This window comes from Rattus norvegicus, chromosome 10 (genome assembly GCF_036323735.1).
Source record: "Rattus norvegicus strain BN/NHsdMcwi chromosome 10, GRCr8, whole genome shotgun sequence".
NCBI lineage: Eukaryota > Metazoa > Chordata > Mammalia > Rodentia > Muridae > Rattus > Rattus norvegicus.
In genome coordinates this window covers 67,756,748-67,780,141 of record NC_086028.1, presented here as the reverse complement: position 1 = coordinate 67,780,141, position 23,394 = coordinate 67,756,748, and the positions used below count along the sequence as shown (strand labels likewise).

At 47.8% G+C, this 23,394-nt stretch overlaps 1 long non-coding RNA gene across 3 annotated transcripts; it reads right to left on the bottom strand.

Annotated features, from left to right (window-relative positions):
• Positions 1–22,833, bottom strand: LOC134480707 (uncharacterized). 3 transcript variants are annotated; one of them, XR_010055428.1, is made up of 4 exons: positions 15,874–22,833; positions 10,422–10,886; positions 2,993–3,133; positions 1–1,173 (listed from the first exon to the last, which is right to left on the bottom strand). It is a non-coding gene; the product is annotated as an uncharacterized LOC134480707 (long non-coding RNA). The 3 variants fall into 3 exon arrangements; XR_010055427.1 differs by having other exon boundaries at positions 1–3,133; XR_010055429.1 differs by lacking the exons at positions 1–1,173; positions 2,993–3,133 and adding an exon at positions 4,882–9,427.
• Between the last annotated feature and the right edge of the window lie 561 nt (positions 22,834–23,394).

Genomic DNA, 23,394 nt, shown 5'->3' with positions numbered 1-23,394 from the left:
AGAGTTTATTTGGGACTTAAGGTTTCAGAGGTATAAGGATCCGTCAGGGGTAGGGAGATTTGGCTACAAATAACAGGAGCAGAAGCTGAGAGGTCAAGGCTCAACCACACACAGGAAGCAGAGAGCAAACTACAAGTTGGAGAGAGCGAGGCTTGAGGTCTCAAGGTCCTCCAGTGATGTGCTTCCTCCTGCAAGGCTTCAAGCCTAATGGTTCTTTCCCCAAAACATCCATCAGCCGGGCATCCAGTGATCACATACATGAGCTTATGGGGGGACATTTCTCAGTCAAGCTACCACGCAGGGAGAGTTCATTTCATGCAGCCAAGGGAAACAGCTAAGAATATAGACTGTGGAGCTAAAGAAACCTGTATGACTGGAGGCCTGTGTCTCAGCCTCTGCTCTTTTGGCTGCACGTGGTTTGGAACTGCTACATGAGACAGTGTGGCTATGAACAGTTGGGAATGTCTACTGTAGTTATTATCACTGCTGTTATGAGGGCATCTGGTTCTGTTTTAGGGGTCTCATCCTACTGTCATTTCTATTTCTGGGATTTAAGAAGGGGGAGAGATGGCTCAGTGGTCAAGAGCACTGACTGCTCTTCCAGAAGTCCTGAGTTCAACCACATGGTGGCTTACAACCATCCTTGATGGGATCTAATGCCCTCTTCTGGTGTGTCCGAAGACAATGACAGTGTATTTACATACATAAAATAAGTACATTTTAAAAATAAATAAATAAAAATGTCAACAAAGAGCAACTTGAGGAGAAATTCAATTTACAATTCCATGTTATATTCCATCACTGTGGGGAAGACAAGGCAGGGAATTAGAACAGACGGCCACATCACATCCACAGTCCAGAGCAGAGAGAAATGAATGCACACATGACATACCTGCCTCTGCTTAGCTGTTTCTCTACGCTTGCATAGCTCAGGATCCCTTTCCTAGGGAATGGTGACTCCCACAGTGGATTGTATCTTCCCATATCAGTTAACTTAATCAAGACAACCTTCCACAGGCATGCCCACAAGATCAACCCAAAGACAGTGTCCCCACTGAGTCTCTTTCCAGGTGATTCTAGGTGTGGCAAGTTGGCAATCAAAGCTCATCCCCATAGAGCTGGACTTTCTGCTACTGCTGAGCTTCTAGGAGGGCAGATGCCAGACATAATATCCTATAATGCAAACAATACCATTCGTTGAGAGGAATTATTTCCCATTTAACAGATGAACCCAAAAGAACAAGCTTTAGAAGGCTAATGTAATTTGCCTGGTTCTCTGGTAAAGCTAGGAAGGATTCGAACCCTCATCTCATCGACTCTTCTTACTTTGGTTGTGGTTTTTGGGTCTAGCCTTGATTTGCAGATCTGTCTGTATGGAAAGGGTGGGGGATGAGCTGAGGCACAGCCTTTGGCCCTGGCCTGAGTAGACCCCCCCTTTTCAGGCTAAACTGTGTCCAGCTTTACCCAACAGAGAAAGCCACTGCCCTGGCTCTCTGGTCACTGGGGTAGTCTACCAGGGCCTGCTTCATTTCCATGGAAGCAGGACGGTTGCTTGAAATGGACAACCACATCCCCCTCTGTCCCTGTATCCCTCACTAAAGTTCGTGACTTCCCTCCCTCCAGGCTGTGGCTTAAGCATAACCCAAACAGAACAGAATGGCAGCTATAGTAAATTACTTTAATTTTTACGGCACTGTGCACCTTGTTCCCTGATAAAGTGACTCTATTTAGCTTGCAAGTGGAGTGCTTCTCTGTGGGCACTTCAGTTCTTCAACCCCAGGCCCTCCTCCTTCTATGCCCTCAGGCCCTTCTCTGTCCCTGGTTCCCACTAACTGCTTACTATACTTCAAAGAGGATTTCCAGAGACCATTCCATCACCAGGAATGCCCTGGACCCCCAGAGGGGTAACAGTGGTGACTGTACCCAGAGGCAGGACTTCATTTAGGACCTTTCTTATGGTTCCTCAGAGGCTGAGAACAATTAGGAACTGAGAATAGGGACACCAGAATCAGAGTGAGCAGGTCCCTAGCACAGACTCTAGAGATTGACCTTGCCCTCAACTTGCACTTGATACCGTAAAATGGGAGCAGTCTTGCCTTTCCACCTCTCCACCCTAATGGAACACCCTTTTGGATACACTGTCTCATGTCTTTTATTCTTAAAGCTATTGGCAAGAGGTATCTGCCAGACCTTCTCTGGGGTTCTTTGTGAGCAAGTCTTTATAAGAAGGGGCTGTGGTATTTCTCTCTTAATAATACAGGAGAGTACCTTGGGAAACCTGCTGGGAAGGAAAAGCATCAAGCAGCAGGAATCCCCTGGGCCCCTGTGGCTGCATCCCACACCCCGCCTGGAGCTAAGGCAGTTTGCTAAATACCAAGTAAGGACTTGCAAACTTGGCCTTGTAAGTGCACAACAGCTCCTTCATCCCTGGAAGCCTGTCAGAGATGCAGAGTTTGGGCACACCCAGCTCTGTTAAACAGCGTGATCCTCCGCAGGGGTGCTCAGGCAACAGATTCAAAAATGGCCACGCCTGGGGAGAACTGCTGGTAGCCACATGACTGTGAGGATGGGGATATTCCACTGGAATCACATGGGGTATGTAGGGAACAAGGGCCATTGGGAGGAAGAGTCCATTTGGGTTTGGAGATGGAGACGGGAGGAGGGTTGGCAGTGGAAGCCTCAGAAGCAGGAGAGAGTGTTGGAAAGCCATCTTGGCTCTTGTCTGGCCAGCATCAGAGTGTGTTCTAAAGTCGGCTTGCAGGGGCTCATTACCCCTTACGGATTCTGCACTACAAGAGAAGCCCCATAACCAGCTAAGGGTGCTCAGGTCCTTGAATGTTAGGTGTACCTTTGGTGTATCTTCGGGATGGTCTCAAAGCAGTGTTGTCTAGTGCAAGGAGCTTGGGTGAGAGGCAGATGGCTCCAAGAGGCACACAAAGACAAACAGGGACAGCAGGAGGAGCCTGAGCCTGAGCAGGAAGGAGTTCATTACCTCTAAGATGTCTCTTCTGCAGCAGAAGCACCTGGGCATCTTCATCTTGGTCTTGGGGGATTGATTCCCGTCTCTGGGCAACACTGAACCACCTCTGTAGATATACTTGGATGTGTAACCGCTCTTCCCAAGACATTGGGGCTAGAAATAAACCCCAAACCCCAGACTCAGTCTAACGAGGACTGGAAAACGGGCCTTCTGCCTCCTCTCTGAATCCGGACACCTGACACTTGGTGATCTGGCCAGATTGGGTCATTTGACAGCGGGGTTGGTGCTGGCAAGTGTTGGCATCAAGCACAGTGGAAGAAGCAGCAAGGCTCTCCATCCCGGCCATCCCTGCCCCAAGCTCAGTCCTTCCCCTCCTGTGAGCTCATCTTCACCAGTCCTTACAAGCATCTTCCCAACTGATGTCAGCCAAGAAAGGTCAAATGGTTTGCCCCAAATTACAAACCAGCAGCAGGGGCCCAGGCTTTGAGCCTACAGCTCTCACTTTAGAATCTGAGAGCTTTTTATAGATCACGAGGCCCTGGGCTCAGGACATGGGTGAGTGCTTAGTGCTTCCATGTGCCTCACCCCATTCCCTTGTCTTTCAGACTGAGAGTCCCCGAGGGAAGCTACCTTCCTGCTCTTCTGCACCTCATGGGTGCCCAGAACCTTAATCAAAGGCTAATATGATGACTGTGCAGGGTTTACAGACTCTGACTCCTCTTCTTTTGCTCCTCCATTTCCAGCACCTCATGCTCTTGCTGTGTCTGACTTGTGCCACTATCATGGATAAAACCCTCTGAAACCAGGAGCTCAGATAGATAATTCCCCTCTGAAGTGGTGGTTCTCGTAGGTGTTTATCACTGTGACATAACGTACTGTTGTCACACTCGCTGGGCACCTTGCACAAGGGTGGAGGTGTACTCCTGAGCAAGCTTAGTTTCCATTTTCATTGTGATTCCCATCAGCTGCGTGGACTGGAAACTCAACTGAGTCTCTGAGCCTCGCTCTGCTCTTTAAAACAAGGCAATCGCAGTATCTACTTCCTAGGATTTGAGGAATACCAGGGAATGGCTAACAAACAGCTCTTACAATTCTCTGGGCCTCGGTTTCACCAGCTGTTATCTCAAGTTCTTCTCGCTCACACTCTAAGACTGGAGCTCAGGGCGGCTGTGAGCTCTGCTCTGTTCCTCGGTGGAGATCATGTATGGAGTTAAAAGGAGGATCAACTAACCCAGGCACACACCTTTGTGATAGTGCCCTTGGTCTGCTGAGGCTGTCCCCTGGATCTTCCCACCCTTTTGCAACCTCAGGCTACCTCTTGCTGTCCAGGGGCTAGCCTTCTCTTTGCAGATAAGGAATCAGGGAAAGCTTCAGAGAGGCCCAGCAATTAGTTCAGGGCCATGCAGTGACCAGATTTCAGGGGAGTAGCAGCTGAGGGGTGACACTGAGAGGAGAGGTGTTAGAGGGGAGATGCAGAAGGGAAAAGGGTGAGAATGCTTGCCATGGTACCTGGGGGTCTCCTCCTGCAGCGGGGCTCACTAGAAGCTGACTTCTGGGGAATTCTCTCTTCTGGGACTGGTTTGGCGATAGGGACTCAGTATAATCAGCTAGAAATTCATGAAATGGGGTGGCAGTGACACACACCTTTACTGCCATCACTGGGAGACAGAGGCAGACAGATTTCTGAGTTCAAGGCCAGCCTGGTCTACAGAGTGAGTGCCAGGATAGCCAGGGCTACACAGAGAAACTCTGTCCTTAACAACAAAACATGGTGATTTATAAGATCTTGATAGTAACGAAGATGGAATAATAGAGATTAGGTTACAAAAGAATTATTAATTATTATTTTTGTATAACTGTTATAGATAATAATTATAAAATATAATAAAATAGCACTAACATCTTTGAAATGCAACTGTTTACTTTCAGAGTAGCTCAAGAAAAAAGTCAAATTAATAATTCATCATATTTTAAAGGATGATGTAATATCTGAGTGTTGGTCTTGCCTTCACAAGTTATCATGTACAGGAAAACATGAAATAACAAGAGTAACCTTACTAAATTGCTCCAAAGAAAGAAAAACAAAACAGCCACAAAACAAAACAAACAAATTAGTAAATTCAGGCCAGGTGAGTGCGTAACTATTGGGAACCACAATGACAACAGAAGCAAAGCTTGCTCTGGATACCTCCTGACCCCTGTGCAGGGTATCCAGCAGGTGTGACAGCTAGACTTCCTACCATGGTGATAAATTATTCAAGACAAGCACTTGTACAGGGATGATCTATCTGGGCTCATGGTCCAGAGGGTTCTGTCTGAAGTGATGAGGTAAACTGGGTGGCACAGGGAAATGGGGTCAGAGGCTGCTCCGTGGACCTCGAGTCTAGGCTTGTCCTGATCGGCTAATGGGCTCAGATATTCTGAGGGTGGTGGGTACAGAGTCTGACCCAGAGCCATTGGGCAGAGCTGAGGGAGCTGGACTCAGGCAAAGGAGCAGCTGGCAGTTCTGCAAAGGACCAGGACATACTCCTGAAGGGGCAGGCGCAGGACTGGTGGCTGGAAGACATCTTTTGCCACAGAGGGGAGAATAGGTTCATTTCTGCTATGAAGCCTGCCTGTTGTCCTCCACAGGTACACAGTGGCGTTAGTCCCCTTAGTTCTCCCTTTCCCCGCTTTCCTGTACCCAGACCTCTCCAGGATACAGGAGTTATTGGCCCTTGTCTTTCCTATGCTCGGAGAGCTGGCCATTCTCTCGGGTTCCCTTACCCAGAAGGCAACCTGGTCCCTTACCTAGAGGTCTCTCTAGCTCTGAAGTAAAGAGTGTAGGGAGCTGCAGGATAGGGCTCCAGAGGAATTTGCTTTTGAAGATATGTTCCAGGGTGCTGACCTCAGCCCCTCTCAGGTGTATTTAGGTCCCTGAGGTCTGAGTGCATTGATGGTGTTTGGGGTTCAGGGTAGGGTGTGAGGATTCTGAAGACGTCGGGTCTTGGGAGAAACAAGGAGGCAAAGCTGGAGCGTTGCTTCCAGATCCCCAGATGTTCTAAACATCAGGCGATTAGCACTGGGTGCTTGGGAGTCCTGAGCAGATGCTTGGAGACCACAAGAACTGGGGGCAGGGATGAGTCTTTAAGACAGCCGGCAAGAGAGAAGCTTAAAAACAGTCCCGGAGTGTCAGGGTAATCGGCTCCTGCTGGCTCTCTCTGCTGGGGTGCTGCTGACTGGAAGGGAGATAATTTACCTCTAAGAGGCTTTGTGGCTCCACGCGGCTGTCTGTGCGCCAGAACACAGGTGCCCCTGGCCTTAACTTAGTGATCTGGCGCCACCACCCACCCAACCGGCCCGGTGCTGTGGGGACAAGTGACCTCCTAGAAGATCAGGTCTCTCTATCTAATTCTGTTCTGTCTCTCCCTCACCGCCCCCTGCCCCCACCTCCCCGACCTTTCTCTGAGGACCTGCCCTCACAGCTTTTCCCTAGCCTCATGGCAGTAAGAATATATTGAGGTGAGGGTGGGGGGATGGGAGGTATGTGGGTGGATGAGTGGGGTAGGAGGTTAGGGGGGTGGGGAGGTGGGAGGGTGGGGAGGGGGAGGTTAGGGAAGTGGGGGGTGGGAGGGTGGGGGTGGGAGGTTAGGGGGTGAGGGGTGGGAGGGTGGGAAGGTGGGGGCAGGGCCTCAAGACTTCTAACACCACTTCTCCCCACCCCACCTGGTTCTGGCTTAGATTAGTCAATAAACAAAGGGAAGCCAGGACATTTTAACAAAGGTATATCCCATGCAAGGTTTGAATACACTTAAACTGAAACTTTCTGTTTGTCTGACATTCAGTGCTCTGTATTTTATTTGACAACCATTCCTAGACTGCTCCTTCCTTCTGCCCTGGAGTAGGGTCCAAGAGGGATGGGGTTGGGGGGAATCCCTTAGAATAACTCCCTAACTAAAAGGCACAGCTACAAATTCTGTCCTAACCATCAATGAATAAGGGCAAAGAGCCACGTTTGGTAACACATGCTTGTAACTCCAGCATTTGGAATGCTAGAAGCAGGATCACAGGGTGAGGGCTAGTCTGTATAAGGAGTTCTAGGCTAGCCTTGGCTATATAGCTAGACTCTGTCTCAAAACAATAACCAAACAACCTCATAGAACAATAGCCCCATATCTCTGTAATGAACAAACAGCTTGTGGTAACTGACAGCTTTGGCGAAACTCTGGTAAGTTCAGCAATCAATAATTGTTGCTATGACTAAGGAAGGTATCTGTGACCATATTGGTACCTCATTGTAGGGGGTGGGGCAGAATTGTCACCAATCCTGAGGTCCTCTCCCTTAGGGCCTCCTGATGTCCTGTAAGTCCTTTGCCTGCCTTATGACTTCTCTAAGCAGCTGTCATAGCCATCAGATCTTCAGGAGAGAAGAGAGTGAAGATAGTTACAGGAGTTAGGGTAGGGAGAAAGGCACTCTCCTCTGCCCAGGCAGGCACCTCCTTCTACCATGCTCCAGACTCCCCTGCTTGCTGCCAGCATCACAGCTGAGGAGGAGTGTCTCTTGCTGTCGATACAGCAGCTAAGGAGTACGTACCCTCTTCAGAAATCACACTGTCAACAGATGAGTTTCAAGCCAAGAGCACACAGCCCTGGAGGTTGCAGGTAGGATCTCCTTTAAATGACTTGGGATGAGCCCAGATGTGTCATGGTGGACAAACATGATGGACATGGAGGCACTGGAGGTGACTCCTGACCATCCAGGCAGAACTGAAGGACCTAGACCTGAGGTGGGAAGGACTGAGGAGTCTCTTTACTGTCTCCACATATTCAAAATGGGGTAGATTGGCTTAGAGGCCCAGGGACAGACACAAAGCTGGTGGGTGGAAGAAGCTGGGAACATCTGTACAGAGGCGGGGGGGGGGGGGGATCTAGTCTCAGTTCTTCTGTGTGGCTTGTTATAAGTCACTTGCCCTCTCTGAACCTTAGTACCCTGTGAGATTATATCTGAAGAACTTTCTAATGCAGAGTGGAGGTGAGAAGTCCTTTTGTTGAAGCCCATGAAGAGCAAGCAGAAGTCAAAGATCAGGCCTCACTCTTCTGTGTCTTCTCCTTGGCCCTCTGTCTTGTTTCATAAAGACGTGTGTGCAGAGAAGGAAATACATCTATTCAAAGATGGTCCCCCAGTCCCTGCCTCCAGGTTGTCTCCACAGTGTTGGTCCTTCTTGCTCATTTTGTCACAAGCCTCCCTCCAGATCACTTTTCCTAGAGCAGGCCACGTGGCTGTCAAGACCCTAACCGTTGCCTCCAACAGATGAGCACAATTTACTGGCTGCCATTGTCACACATTCCGTCAGTCTGAGCCTCACTCTCCCCAAGATGTACCGGAATCTTTCCCCAGAGTCCTTCTCCTGGCTCTGCAGCCAAGTCTCTCACTTGAATCCCAACCTATATGTCATTCCCAAAATCATGGCTCCCTTTGTACCGTCTTCCAACTCCTCCCTGTGCTCCTCCATTTCAGGACGGTTCTCCCTGCATCCTCTCTCACAGTACCCTGGTGATCTGCTTCGTGGAAAAACACCATCTGTAATCTCAGCGTAAACTTGTCAACATCTGTGGTTTTTGTCGCCGCCTCTGAAACGCAAGCTCCAGGGCTTTTGCTTTGCTCCATACCGCATTCCCAGTGCCTTGACCGGACAGCAGACACACATGTTCGTCGAGTGAATGAGTGATAGTTGATGCCTGGAGAGTCTCTATTGCATTGCTCAGTCTGTACAGACGCCATCTCCCTCCCTCCTTTGAGGGACCACCTTCCCTCTTCCGTCTGTGTGGCTCCTTAGGTCTGTATTCTTTCCGGGCACAGGGCCAGACCAAGAATCACACCGCCTATCAGAGCATTCCCTCTCCCCCCAACTCCCTCTCTTTCTCTCTCTCTCTGGGAATGCACATGTTGCCGGGCTGGTTCTGGGAGCCCCCAACCTGAGAGGCTCGCTGCCAAGGTGATGGGATATGGTCCTGTTGTTGCCAGTAGGGTAGTCCCTGGAAGACAGTCACTGATAGGGAAGCCAGGTAAGAGATGGATGGGGGCAAGTTCCAGACAACAGCCTTCAAACATCTGGATCCAGATGTGCCCGTCTTTCACTTCCTCATCACAACCTTCTGCAATTCCAAAAGTGGTCCAGGTCATAAATCTCAAAATAACCTGGGCAAGAGTGCACACTAATGGTGGAACACCAGTCCTGGGGCTCCAGGGCTTGCAGTTATTCACCCTGCCACACTGCTTGTACAAAGCTTCAACTTTGTGTTGTGTCCGGAGAGGGAAAGGACGTGGGGTGCCTAGGAAAGTTCTCCACTTCTCAACTCATTTGTATAACCTGAGGAAGCAGGAGACCATGCTCTAGACACAGCTACTACCGGGGTGTTGTGTCTGTATCCTTTGGGTTCTCTTCGTGTTGGTGGGATGCAGATCAGCTGTTCAAAGGAACAACTCTTCATCATCAAAGATTTCAAATATAAGTGGAGGTAGCAACAAGGATTCAAACGTTCCATTGCATGCTCATAAATCAGCCCCAATAAATTCCTGGCCACCCCTGCTCCATCTCTTTATCCACCCACTCCTTCCTGCCTGCCTTCCCTCCCCTGATTGCTTTCAAGCGTGTCATTTTATATGGAAATATGTTAATATGCATTTCTAGATGATAAGACTCCTTTAAAGATATATCTGGTCTGCTGCTGGCATCTCACTGGAGCAGGTCGTTCCAGTAATGACTTCCAAGGAGCCTGACTCTTGGTCTAACACCCTTGAGAACTTCCCTCTGGCACTCCTTTGAGCTTGATTGACAAGGTGAATTCCTTTGACCAAATGCGACAATAAGAATACAGTACAAGGCAGAGGCACCTGCTCACTGGGGCCTTCTTGCTTCTGCTGCTTGCTGTGGATGTACAGACTGGCCCTGGGAATGAGGGTCCAGAGGTAGGAAAGCAAAGAGTAGACAGAGGGAGGGATGACACACGTGGAAAGGTAGTCGGCGGCTAGCAGGTAGGTAGATAGGTGATAAACGGGTAGATGACAGATGATGGTGAGATAAATAATTGGCAATAAATGATACCTAGACAGATGATAGAGATGATAGATAATAGTCAAAATCCAGATGATGATGTTATATAGATAGATGGTAGATAAATGCGTCTGTAGTTAAGAGCTTTTGCAGCTACTGCAGAGGAAGTGTAGTTCAGTTCCCAGCACCCAGGTCAGGTGGTTCATATTCAGCTGCAGGGGATCCAACACCCTCTTCCAGCCTCTGCATGTGGGCACGTGCACACACAGATAGATGCACACGCAAGAGCATGCACACGTGCACACACAGATACACATGCAAGAGATACACGTGCGCGCGCGCATGTGGACACACACACACACACACACACAAACACACACGCACATCAATACTTAGTAAAAACAAACCTTTAGATAGCAGAGCCACCAGTGTTGAGACTCCATATCGATTCGAGATCATACTGTAGGATAGACATGAGTCACCTCAGCTGAGATCCGCTTAAATATGTGACTCACAGGACCATGAAAGAACAAAACAGCAAAAACAGTTGTTCATTTAAACTATCAATTTTGGGGGTGGCTTTTAACGCGACAGCAGCTAATTGATACAGACACCAAAACATGAACAGTAATTCCTTGGTTTCGTCAAAGAGCTTACCCGTACTGGAATGCCTCTGAAGGCCTCATAGACTTTTCCTCCTTCCTTTTTGCTTCTTACAGTCAGAAACCACAGGGTCTTTCCGGCCTGGGTGACTGGTGTATCGCTTATATCTTCTTTAATCTATAGTTTCTGAGGCTTGTAGATATTCCCTACGGTCTGATTCTGCTGAATGCTGTGGTCCTCTATAATGTGTTCGCATGTCCCTAAATTTTCTGTAGAGAAGAAGAAAAATCAATATGAAACTGTGATCAGATTAGGGCTTGATTTACCATCCCCAAGGCCACTACATGGTGGTCTGTGTCCTCCCTTAAGGGTTATTGACGAGTGTTTGTCTTTCCTTGAGCCACTAATTCATTAGCCGTCATAAAATGATACAGCAAAGATTCACCCTCTAGTTTACCATTGACTGTTTATTCTGTAAATAGTATTACGTATGATAATGAAGAGTATTAAACATTAAAGTTTAAAATCATATTAAAGAAGAGGGTGGTGGTGGTCCAGCAGCACCAACATCACTGTCACCACCATCATCAACATCATCATCTCCATTGCCACCAGCATTATTTTCCATTTATTTGTAATGTAATGCATCCGCGCAAATTTCTTCTGTTGAAGTGTCACCTCTGGGGCTTGTGGCATAGGCTACTTGGGAGACAGGCAGGAGGATTTGAAGTTTAGGGCGAGCCTGGTCCACTTAGCAAGATCCTGTCATAAAAATAAAAAGCAACAGAGGGCTGGGAATAGAACTCTGTTAGGGCAGTTGCCTAGCATGAATGAGGTAGTAGGTTCAATTCCCAGCATCCCTCCCCAAAGGCAAGCATTTGGTTACTCAGGGACAGCAGGAGAAATGTTTAGTTCACTCTATTTCTTTTTCTTTTTCTTTTTTTGCCATTCCTCAAAATAATGTGTTGGTTTTAAGTTCCCCCAGAGACCACCACTAAGGTTTATTTTAGTCTTTGCGTGTTGCAGCAAACTTTAGAATTTAAACAATTTGGTGTGAGCACGGTGCAATTACCGTCTTTATTAATGCCGAAACAATACTGTCCCTGACCAGTGGGAGCCTGTTCAATCAGCTGTCTTGCCATTTGACACCAACTCAGAAATCGTTTATTATCTTTGATAGTTTTCTCATTTCTGGTTTATGGAAACTGGCTTTATTTTGAACTTCATCATTTCCTAATTTTAAAAATGAATTTTATTTTTCCTTGCCTAAGTCTGATAGTTCAGGCCCATAATCCCAGCTACTTGAGAGGCTGAGGCAGGAGGATCACAAGTTAAAGGCCTGCCTGGGTTATAGTCAATTCAAGGCTAGGAGTGGCCAGTTTAATGAGATACTTTCTCAAACAGTAAAAAGAGGGCTGGAGGGTCTGCCTAACTTGCACGAGGCCCTAGGTTCAATCTCTAGTACACACACACACACACACACACACACACACACACACACACACACAAAAGGAAGAAAGAAAGCTTAAGAAAGAAAATGCAAATGCCTTTTCTCTAAGGACTCTTGGCCTATTTTCTCCCTGTCACACAAGGTGTTTCAGAGGCTGTGATAGAGGCGACTCTGATGGACTTTCTATTAGGACAGAAAGGCCTGAAAATTTCCAGAAGGTCAAATTGCTTGGCATAGATTTGTGTTTTTCCCTGAGATAAATTTGGGAAAATTGACCACATAAGAGCACACCATTACCGCATCTGCAAAAAGCAGTGGCCGCAAGAGGTGACACCTCATCGTGAATCACTGTTTTTTTTTGTGGGTGACAATTGAGATGGAATCTCACTTTTGCTAATGAAGGGGCCAAAGACATTTGCGATTTCTGAGCTGGTTGAGTCTGTATCTGGGAGATCCAGACACGTTCTCAGAGCAGAGTGTGGGGTCAAAGTTCCCACTGAGTCTCAGAACTAATCTGTCACCTGGGGAGGCTCAACAGGGTGCTGGGGGACCACCTCTGTGTCACAGTCTTGGTTGTCTAAAGCAGTGTGAGGAGTGGCACTAACAGAACTTTTCCCAACACATTTTGATGTCAACATGAGATGGTTACTCAGAGCAACAACTAGCTTCACCTCTTCTTTGCCAGGGACACTACTGTGCTCAGAACTCTCCCATTTAATTCTTTATCCAAATAAATACAAGGGGCCAAACACTCTGTTGGACTGGGGAGATGGCTCAGAAGATAAATTTCCATGCAGCCTGAGGACAGTAACTGGGATCCCCAGGACATAGGGGAGTGGCTGAAGGATTCCAGCCTTAGAAAGCCAAGGCAGGGGATCTCCAAAGCAAAGTGACTAGCAAGACTGGCCTTATAAGTGAGCTCTGGGTTTGAATGAGAGAGCCTGCCTCAAGAAATAGGTAGAAGGGATTGTGGATGTTTTGTAGATATTAACCTTGTGCCTCCACATACAGGTATACACATATGAACATGCTTCTGCACACACACACACAGGTTCACACACATGTAAACATATATATACACATGAAGAAAATGGAAAAAATAAAAGCAGTCAGTTCACAAGTCTCTCTCTCTTTCTCACTCTGTGTGTGTGTGTGTGTGTGTGTGTGTGTGTGTGTGTGTGTGTGTGTGTGTGTGTGTGTGTGTGTTTTATGGCTTTCAGGTTTCTTAAATGGGCCTGATATTTGTTCCTGCTATGGATCAAGACTGATGCAGGCTCCCCCTGACCTCATACCCTGGATGATGGTGCTGGCCACAGCAGTGATGGGCCCTTTACTTTGTGCCAGGCTCTGTTCTAAGAAGACACGTATATCTCTGTTCACTCAAGACCCAGTCAGCTCTCTTCCACAGTGGCTTGCTGACAGGGCTTCCCGGCATGGGATTTGCCTCCTGTTGTGGTTGGCTCTTACAGACATTGAGAGGAAGCTTTTTGAAATCTGAGTTGGATCATGTCACTCCTCGGAGAGCTTCAATGGCTTTCTATCATACTGTGGATGACAGATAAAGCCCAATGGTCCACAAACTCTTCCTTGAATGACACCTCTACAATAGCCATCTTTGTTGGGAAGCCTGTCCTTTGCTCTGTCAGGCATTCTTTTAGAATTTGGATGGTTCTGGATGGTTCCCTTCCGGCCCACTTCTTTCCATTTCTACTCAGACACCACTTCCCTGATGAGGCATCCGTTGTCATTCCTTATGAAGCCCTTCCTTCCATCCCCTCAGTGCCTAGCCCCTTTCTCCTCAGCATTTCCACCAACAGCTACTGTGCACGGTTTCTTCATTGTCACCTGCCTCCGCTTCCTGCACCGTGAAGGCATGACAATGCCACCTTTATCTGTATCCCAAGCTCTCAAGACAGTGACAGGCACACAATGATCTGTACCTATGAGCTGAGTGAATGGTGGCTCTTAACTCCACAGCCTCTTTCTCCAGTTTCACAGACAAAGAAGTCAGGGCAGGGCTGCCACCTCCTGTGACTGACACTGTCCAGGATCTCACAGCCAGTAAATGGGAAGATGGGTGGACCCGTCAAGCTACCACTGGCCACCAAACCTGTGAGACATGGGCTAGCCCATGCTCGTCCCCTCTCTGCCAAGGAGTTTTCAAAGGGATTTCATCTTTCTCTACAGGATCTGGAACTGCCTGAGATCTGCTAAACTGGTATTTGCTTCTCTACCATGGAATTCTGGCTTCACAAAGCAGAAGACAGCCAGAGGCCCTATAACCTCCACAATAATCAGTCCAGTCTCTATGCACAGGGCCCTGTGAGCAGTGACTCTTCAGGATGTCCCAGCATGGCTCCATTTTGACCAGTACTCCATTGCTACAAAGAATTCTGCTAAACAGCGCTAGGTGGAAGATTGAAAAGTCATCCCTGAGACACTTTGAATCCCTACCCCATAGACCTTGAAGGTGTGGGGCCAGAGGGAAGAGGAGGCCTGAGAGGAACGACCTCACCAGGCTGCAGTTTTGATTTGATGATGTCATTTTAACTTCTAAATGGCCACTGACATTTCCTCTCTCACCCCACTTTTTTGTTTTCATTTAAAAAAATTCTTTTTCTACGCTTATTCTCAGAACCAGCGTTGACTTGTTATGATAGTTCTGTGGATCACGGTACACAGTATGTCCACCACTCCCCAGAGCATCCTTCGAACTATCGTAATGGGGTCTATCCTTTCCAACTGCCTCCCACTGGTCCATCCCTTTGGTATTCCTTTATCCAGAAAGTCTGAGAAATGGGAGTGTATGATATGGAGCCTTTTGGATCACTTGATAAACATTGTTACCTTGTGAGAAACTGTCAAATTGGCTTTGTAGAGTGAAGACCATGTTCTTGCCACCAATCCTCACCAACACTTCATATGCTATTCAGAAAAATTCTTTTTTTTTTTTTTTTTTTTGGTTCTTTTTTTTTCGGAGCTGGGGACCGAACCCAGGGCCTTGCGCTTCCTAGGTAAGCGCTCTACCACTGAGCTAAATCCCCAGCCCCCAGAAAAATTCTTTTAAGCTATTCTAGGCGTGTCATAGCAGCTGATGAAGGATGGGGAACACCTTTGTGCTTACTGATCTCCCCTGTGTCTGTGTCGGTGATGTGACTAAGTGCCTTTACATCAAAGCTGTTGCCTCTTCTATTTGTGTCGAATTGTCGTGTGCCCCAAGCAATCTGCTGCCCTATCTGGGGATCCGAGGGATGAGCTGTGATTTAACACTGCTCTTTCGAGAATCTTGACCATGTGTTGGAAAGCTGGGGGTGGACGCCTGTTATCTAGAACTAAGAACCGAAGCAGCTGTATTCTAAATTTAGAAACAGAAAATTCTTCCAGGCTGTCTAGCCCAATCCCATTTTCTGCCTCTTAACAAGGAGACAACTGAAGAACAGAGAGGTTGTGCTTTGCTCACATCTCACAACCAGAAGGCTGGTGAATTAGATCAAGAACTCCTACCAACTAACTTGATCGCTCAACGTCCCAAGATCTTGTTACTGTAGACCTTAGGCACTGTGCAACATGTGGTCCTGGTCCCTGGTAGGGTTTGAGAGAGAAAGGTAAGTAGGGCAGGAGCATGTGAGGGAGGGAAGATACATGTGGCTGTCCTAGTGGCTTGCCACCCTGGAAGAAACAGAGATAAGACAGTGGTGGTTAAGCCAAACTTCTAGGAGGGAGGGCATCTCAGGGTCCAGCTTGGAGAGAAGCCCAAGATCAAGGTTATGATGGTGAGAATTCCATCTCAACAGAAGCATGCTTACCTGGTGTGGACACAGTGTATGGGGCAACGGTCACTTTTCCCATTTGGTAATAGACCGCTGAGTCTCCAAATGAGTTTCCGTTTGGCTGGCCTTATGATACTTTCTAGCGCTGCTTTGACTGTGTTTTCTCCATTGCCTTGTTTTCTGGGCCTCTCTAGTGGGGAGCACCTTGTTGACCCCCTCCTTCAGTCCACACTGCAGCTGCCAGAATTTAAATCCAGCGAGCAGCTTCTCGGATTTGCTTGGAGTTGAAATCAATATTTGCTGAGAAGAATGCATCTTAATTTCAGTGGCCAGTTCTCCGGGCGAGAATTGCTCTAAAACAAACCTCCAAACCCACAGACTTAATGCGTCCTAGTTCAGTTGTTTAGTAAATCTCTCCGCACAGAGAAAAATCCATTAGTCGTCAGGCAGGGGTGGGTGGGGGAGGGGAAAGAGTGGAAGCTTCAGGAAGGTCCTAACAGCAAGCAGAGATGGAACTTAGAACCCCAGGGGCACAGGTGGGACATCTCTGGACCCAACCAGGACTGCTCCAGTCTTTGATGAACCAGGAGGCCTCACCAGGATGTCAGTGACAGGATGCCACTGACAGAACACAGGGGAAACAACCTGAGTCAACTTCAACCCCCTCCCCCAACCCCCGCCTGCCTGGGGGAAGTGTTTTCTAATTGCCAACTGTCCCATTCTAAATCTACAAGGTCTACAAGGAGGCAATTGATTTTCTTTTCCCTTCAATAGGACGAGGGGAAAGCAATCATTTACCCCAGAACACAGACTTTAATGAATCCGTGAAAAAGGGGAGGTCACCCTGATTACATCTGCCCCCGACAGGCTGGGATGGCTCCATGTGCTCTTAGGATTCACAAAGTCAAGGGGGCTCAGGATCCGGTTTCCTCTCCTGCTTCTTGAACTCTGGCTGCTGAGTCAGACTGGATCCCTACCAGGAGATTGTCTATCTGGAAGGCAGGAGACAGGGGCTTAGGATACACTGTAGATACATTCTGGAGAGGTAACAGGACTCTTAGGGGAGAAAGCAGGCTTTTGACTTCCTACAGAGCGTGGCAGAGCCCAGCTCTGCCACTTCCTGACTGTGTGTCCAGGGTTCATATCCTTATGCATCAGTTTCTTCAGGAATAGTAAATGACAGAGTGCTGTTGGGGCTCAAGGTCATGAACGTAGTTGGTGGGCTAGGCCAGGTGACAAGGGCTGCCACTCTAGTATCTCAGTTTATTCTACTCTATCATGGCTTGAATATTATTTGTTTCATGATGAAAAGCAGACACAGAAGGGGAAGGAAGAACCTAGGCAGGGTTGGAAATGAGTAAGAATTGGTATACGGGAGGGTTCTCCATGGTCAAGGGGAGGGGTGGTGGAGATCAGCAGTGAGGTCATCAGGCAAAAGCAGAGATTGTTGGGAAAGCATGCTCCTTTACCTCAGGGAGTCCCAGCTTCAGATACAACCTTACATGCTTAACTTAGTCTATCTCAGAGTTTTGGGGGTGGGCACCCAACACTCAGAGGGCTGAAGACAAGAACAGTTCTGGCGATGGTGGGTCTCCTCAGTTCTCAGGCTTTCTCTCCCATGGTCCAGCCCCACCTTTGTTTGCCTCTTTCTGTAGTTGGTCCTGGGCACCCATCAGACAAGGAGGCAGAAAGCTGAGGTGGTGTTAATGAAGGGGGAGGAGGAAGCATAGAGAAAGAGGTATTTTTACCTTGAATTATTTTTATTAAATGTCACAACGGCTCCGCAGCGCTTGGGATCCGAGTAGACAAATCAATGAAAATAATTATAGTGAACATCCTGCCTTTCCACCTTCCCTCCCTGTCAGACTCCATAGCTCCCTGGGCTGGCAGAGAAGCATGTTGCCTCGGCTTGCATTCCAGCCCCAGGGGAGGGAGCAGGACTGGCTCCTCTGACCTCAACCATTTCTTCACTTTTGTTTGTAGCAGCATACATGTTGGCCTGACTTGGGGCTGGCATCTTGTGGGGAGGAACAACTCTAGCAGCCACAGGAAAAATGAGCCAGAGGCCAGAGTGTGACAGGTAACTCCTACAGGGACTTAGATTCTAGGAAGGAAGCTTTTATTCTTAGAATCCATTTATGGCTTAGAAACAAACCTAAGAAGCTTAATATTTCTAATCAGGTGATGAGATTAATCAAAGCCACATGAATGAAGTCTGCAGGACTTATTCATCCTTATGTGCATCCAGTATCCATCCATCCATTCATCCATCTATCCATCATCCATTTATCTATCCATCCTACCATCTATCCATCCATCCAACCATCTACCCATCTACCCAACCATCCATTCATCCATCATCCAACCATCCTACCATCTATCATCCATCCATTTGCCCATCCATCCATCCAACCATCAAATCCATCCATCCATCATCCATCTATCTATCCTACCATCTATCTATCCATCCATTCACCCATTCATCCAACCGGCCAACCAACCATCCATCATCCAACCATCTATCATCCAAGCATCCATCCATCATCCAACCATCTATCATCCAAGCATCCAACCATCTCCCAACCATCCATTTACCCATCTATCCATCTACCCAATGATCTATCCATCCATCCATCTATCTTACCATCTATCTACCCATTCATCCATCTATCTACCCATCCATCCAACCAACCAGCCAACCAACCATCTATCCAACCATCCATCATCTAGCCATCCATCTATCCTACCATCTAGCCATCCATCATCCAGCCAACCAGCCAGCAATCATTTATCCATCCATCCTACCATCTAAGCAGCCAGCATTTATTTATTTTTAAATTATTTTTATACCCCAGGTTTTTTCCCCTCCAGGTCCATCCCCTGGGGATTCCACATCTCACACCTCCTCCCTTACCATACACTCTCCGCCTCCCATCTCCACAAGGATGTCCCTACCCATCCCACCAGACCTCTAAACTTCCTAGGGCTTCCAGTCTCTTAAGGGTTGGGTATATCTTCTCTGACTGAACCCAGACCTGGGTTGGGTGCACATATCTGCATCTGACTCTTTGAGCTGCTTGTTGGGTCTTTTGGAAAGCAGTCGTGGTAGGTCCCATTTTGTGAATGCCCCATAGCTTCAGTAATGGTGTCAGGTCTTGGGGCCTCCCCCATTCAGCATTTATGAAGCACCCATCCATTTATCCATCCAGCCATTCACCATTTATTTATTTGCTCATGCATCCTTCCTCCTAACTATACACTCATGCATTCCATAATATTTTTCTAAGACCCTATAAGACATTTGTTGTTTAGAAGCCCATATTTTGCCATCTAAGAGTTAGCTGTGTGTAGTAAAATCTATTTGTCCTCTGTATTAATGATTTTATGGACCCCATATCTTCTGACTGAGTCCATTCCATGGAGATGTGCTGGAAGGAGGGGGTAAGGCCAGATATTCAGTTTCTCATTTCTCCCCAGGGGCTCCATCAACCCAAATCATGGCTGTGGGTTGGTGGCCATTGCCACGTGTCCGTTACCATACTTGGGGGAGCAGGAAAACTCCTTCCAGGAAAAGATGCTTTGTGATATCTACTTCCAGGTGCTTCCAGATTCCTGTGGCATCCCTGGCCCTGTTCCTGTCTTTGCAAGTAAACCTTTTACTCAGTGTACTCAGATGTTTTTCTACTTCCTCGGGCTTTGGCTTCCTGCTGAGACTGACTGATAGCCTGTGCCACCTGGCCTGAGTTATTTTATCTCACAGAATCTCAGTTTCCCCACGGGTGTAGTGAAAGTATGATATCTGCTTTGCTCAGGGAGAAGGGGTGACTTGCCAGAGGTGACACAGCTGGTTTAGAGGCATAGCTGTGAGGTAAAATCCCAACTATCAAGCACAAAGCCTACCCTCTTCACTATTTGCTAGAATCTGGGCCCCAGGCTGATGTCTTGAGCATTTGGGGGTCATGAAAACAGAGAATCATGATATGTGAAGGTCTCCAAACATTCTCCAGCTTCTCGGGACACCCCTGGTTGGGTTGGTGTGAGTACCTAGTATTCCTCGTGCAGAGGTGCTTAAGGTGTGGTGCTGGGGACTGTCAGCATCCTTTGTCCTACCTGTATATCACAGCAGGTCCCACTTCCTGGCTGCAATCAAGAAACAAACAGCCTGGTGTTGGTTGATATCATTAAGGAAGTCATTGTCACATTTTCTTCTTGTCTGAACAAATAAGACCTTAGAGGGGAGGACTTGAAATTTAAAAATTGGTTTTTATTTATGTGTATCTGTGTGTGCGTGTGTGTGTGTGTGTGACAGAGAGAGAGAGAGAGAGAGAGAGAGAGAGAGAGAGAGAGAGAGAGAGAGGTAGACAGAGAGACAGAGACGAGACAGACAGAGACAGAGACGGACACACAGGGTTGGAGACAGAAACAGAGAGTCGGAGAGAGACGAACATAACATTCACACACACACACACACACACACACAGAGAGAGAGAGAGAGAGAGAGAGAGAGAGAGAGAGAGAGAGAGAGAGAGAGAGAGAATGCACACATGTACATGCGCTCAGGTGCCCACAGAGACTGGAATCACATCCCCTCGATCTGGAGTTAAAAGCAACTGTGAACCACCTTACATGGGGATTGGAAACTGAACTCTCAGGTCCTCTGAAAGAGCAGTAAATGTTTATAACTGCTGAGACAGCTCTTGTAGCCCCAGAGTTTTGTTGAGTGATCCCGAATGCCAGGCACTTTGCAAAGGAGGTTTTTCCTTTCCTCTCCCAGCAGTCCAGACAGAAGGAATTTTCAACCCTAGGTTTCTGGTGTGGTGGCCTAGACAGAGAAAGGGGGAAACTCACAAGAGGCCCTCTGGGTTGTGCTTCCTGTGAACATGCAATCTTCCTATAGGGTGAGCTGTGCAGGGACAGCCTGCTTTATTTGATTAGTAACACACAGCTCCTTAGTGTCTTTTGGGCTGGCAGCTGTACCCCTTCCACCTGTGTCTTCTGCCCCATTCTCTTCCACAGCTCACTGCTTTTCGACTTATTTTTTATTTCACGCATGTGCACGCTTTACCTGCACATATATCTGTGCACCATGTGTGTACAGTGCTCGTGGAGGCTGGAAAAGTGTTGGATCCCCTGCAACTAGAGCGACAACACATGGTCGTTAGCCATTGTGTCGGTGTTGGGAACCAAACTGTGTCTGCTGTGAGAGCAGCCAGTGCTCTAAACCACTGCATCATCTCTCCAGCCCCAGCGTGCTCTTTCTTGACAAGTGAGTATTTAAGTCTCCTGCATCCTTAACACGGGCATTACTAAACCTTGCTTCCTTTTACAGGTATCACATACTGTTTCCCTGTTCCCGCTTCTTCCCTCACACGCTGCCTTGCTGCTGTTGCCAGGCTTCTATTCTGTCAGGCCAGGGTCCAGAAAAGGCTGTCAGGGACCTCCTGGTTACTAGTTTCTATAGGAATGAGGTAGCTCTCCCCTTCAGCTTCTCCCATTCATTCAGCAAATGTAGTTGAGTCCCTGTTGTGTGTTGGGCATGACAGAATGAATGCATTAGGCACTAGAGAGGAAGCGTTAAACAAAATATTAAAACACCCTTGGTGCTGGCCAGTTTTATGTCAACTTGACACAAGGTCGAGTCATTTGAAAGGAGGGAACTTCAGTTGAGAAAATAACTCCATGAGATCTAGCTGTAAGGCATTTTCTCAATTAGTGATCAAGGGTGGGAGGGCCCATTGTGGGTGGTGCCATCCCTGGGCTGTTGGCCCTGGGTTGTAGAAGAGAGCAGGCTGAGCAAGCCATAATGAGAGAGCCAGTGAACAGCATCCCTCCATGACCTCTGCATCAGCTCCTGCCTCCAGGTTCCTGGTCTGCTTCCCGTCCTGACTTCCTGTCCTGACTTCCTTTGATGATGTGGAAAATAAGTCAAATAAACCCTTTCCTTTCCAGTTTGCTCTTGGTCATGCTGTTTCACCACAGCAATAGAAGCCCTAACGAGGACACTCTTCTTCTATGGAAACTGCATGCACAAGAGTGGCAGACAATTGACAAACACATAAATAGTGTACTACAGAAGAGGCGGATGGGGGTGTCGTTGTGGGAGAAGCACTGGGTCGTCCACGTGAAAGTAAGATTTAAGTTTAGAACTGAGGTGAAGGGTGAAAGCAGGAAAGGCATGCATACATGTCGGGATGGGGAGCGGGGTTAAGCATGAGAGAGAGTAGCAGGTGTTAAGGTCCTGAGATAATCGTGCACTGGGCACCCCTGGGAGTATTAGGAAAGCCTGTGTTTCCGGGAAGGAAGGGAGTCAGGGGTAGATGAGATCAGAGTTAACAAGGGCCTGGCCATCTTACCTCAGAGGCTGGAGTAAGGAAGTTTGGCAGTTTTGAGCAGGAAGCAAAGAATTGGGGTGAAGGAATAATTGGTTTGATTTAGATTTGGGAATAATGCTTTGCTGCCCACAGAGGTTAACTTGGGGATGGGCGGAGGGCAGGTTGCCAGGCACCAAGCTTCCTCTGCAGCCCTTGCCCTTTGAGCCACCTTCCCTTCCTTGTGGCCCTTGCTCACCTCACTGCCTGCCTCTCTTGCCTGGCTTAATCTGCAGAAATAATTGTTCTTCTGTCTTCTTCTTTGGTGAAGGTGTGGGCTTTTGGCTCTGTCCACGGTCCTGAAGTCTCTTCTGTGTGACCGTAAGTGCTGCTTTGCACCACAACCCACCTGTCCCTGACCCTATCAGTACCCAGCACACTCATGGCTGCTGCATGCCAGATGGGTTTATCCAGCAGCAGTTTTCTGGAATTCCCCATTTAAGATTTTTGGGCTCTGGCTAATCAGGGGTAATGATTAAACGTCTGAAGGCGAAACTACAAACAAGAGGGATTCTGTATATTGTGGACAAGGGTGCACAAGACAAGGAACCCCTGGAGGAGATTCGAGAACAAAAGCTGTGGCTGCAGAACCGGTAGCAGTGTCAGAGAAAGCCATCACTTGGCAAGGAGGTGCCACCCCCCCAAGACCCAGTCACAGCGTTACCCTCACCCTGAGTGAGCTCTAATATCTTAGGCCAATTACTTATCTCTCTGGCTAAGCCTTGAATGTCAGTTGCAAAATGGAGAGAGGATTGTCTACCCCTGGGGATGTTCCGAGGGCTGGAGTTGCTAAAATGTGTCGCAGCAGGACGCCTGTCACAAATAGACTCCAGGAACAGATGCAGACAGGAATGGAATGGGAAGGACCTGTGCAAGTGGGGCAAAGAATTCCACCTGGATGTCTGACAGAAGCCCGTTGAAAGAACAAGGAGAGCTTATAGATAAAAACAGAAGGAAGTCCATGCAAAGAAGCCATCTGAACAAAGGCCCCTGAAACCTTTTGTTCTTGTGTTTTCTCCTCTGCCATGAGGCTCAAGATCAAGATGTTGGAGAAAACCCAATCCCAGAACCTGGCACACATCTTGACAGGTCCTAGAAACCTACCTAGTATCTGTGTGGGATGCATACCCAGTGCATAAGGAAGTGTGTATGCCTCCCTTGTCTCTATGGGATGCCTGTCATAACCTTT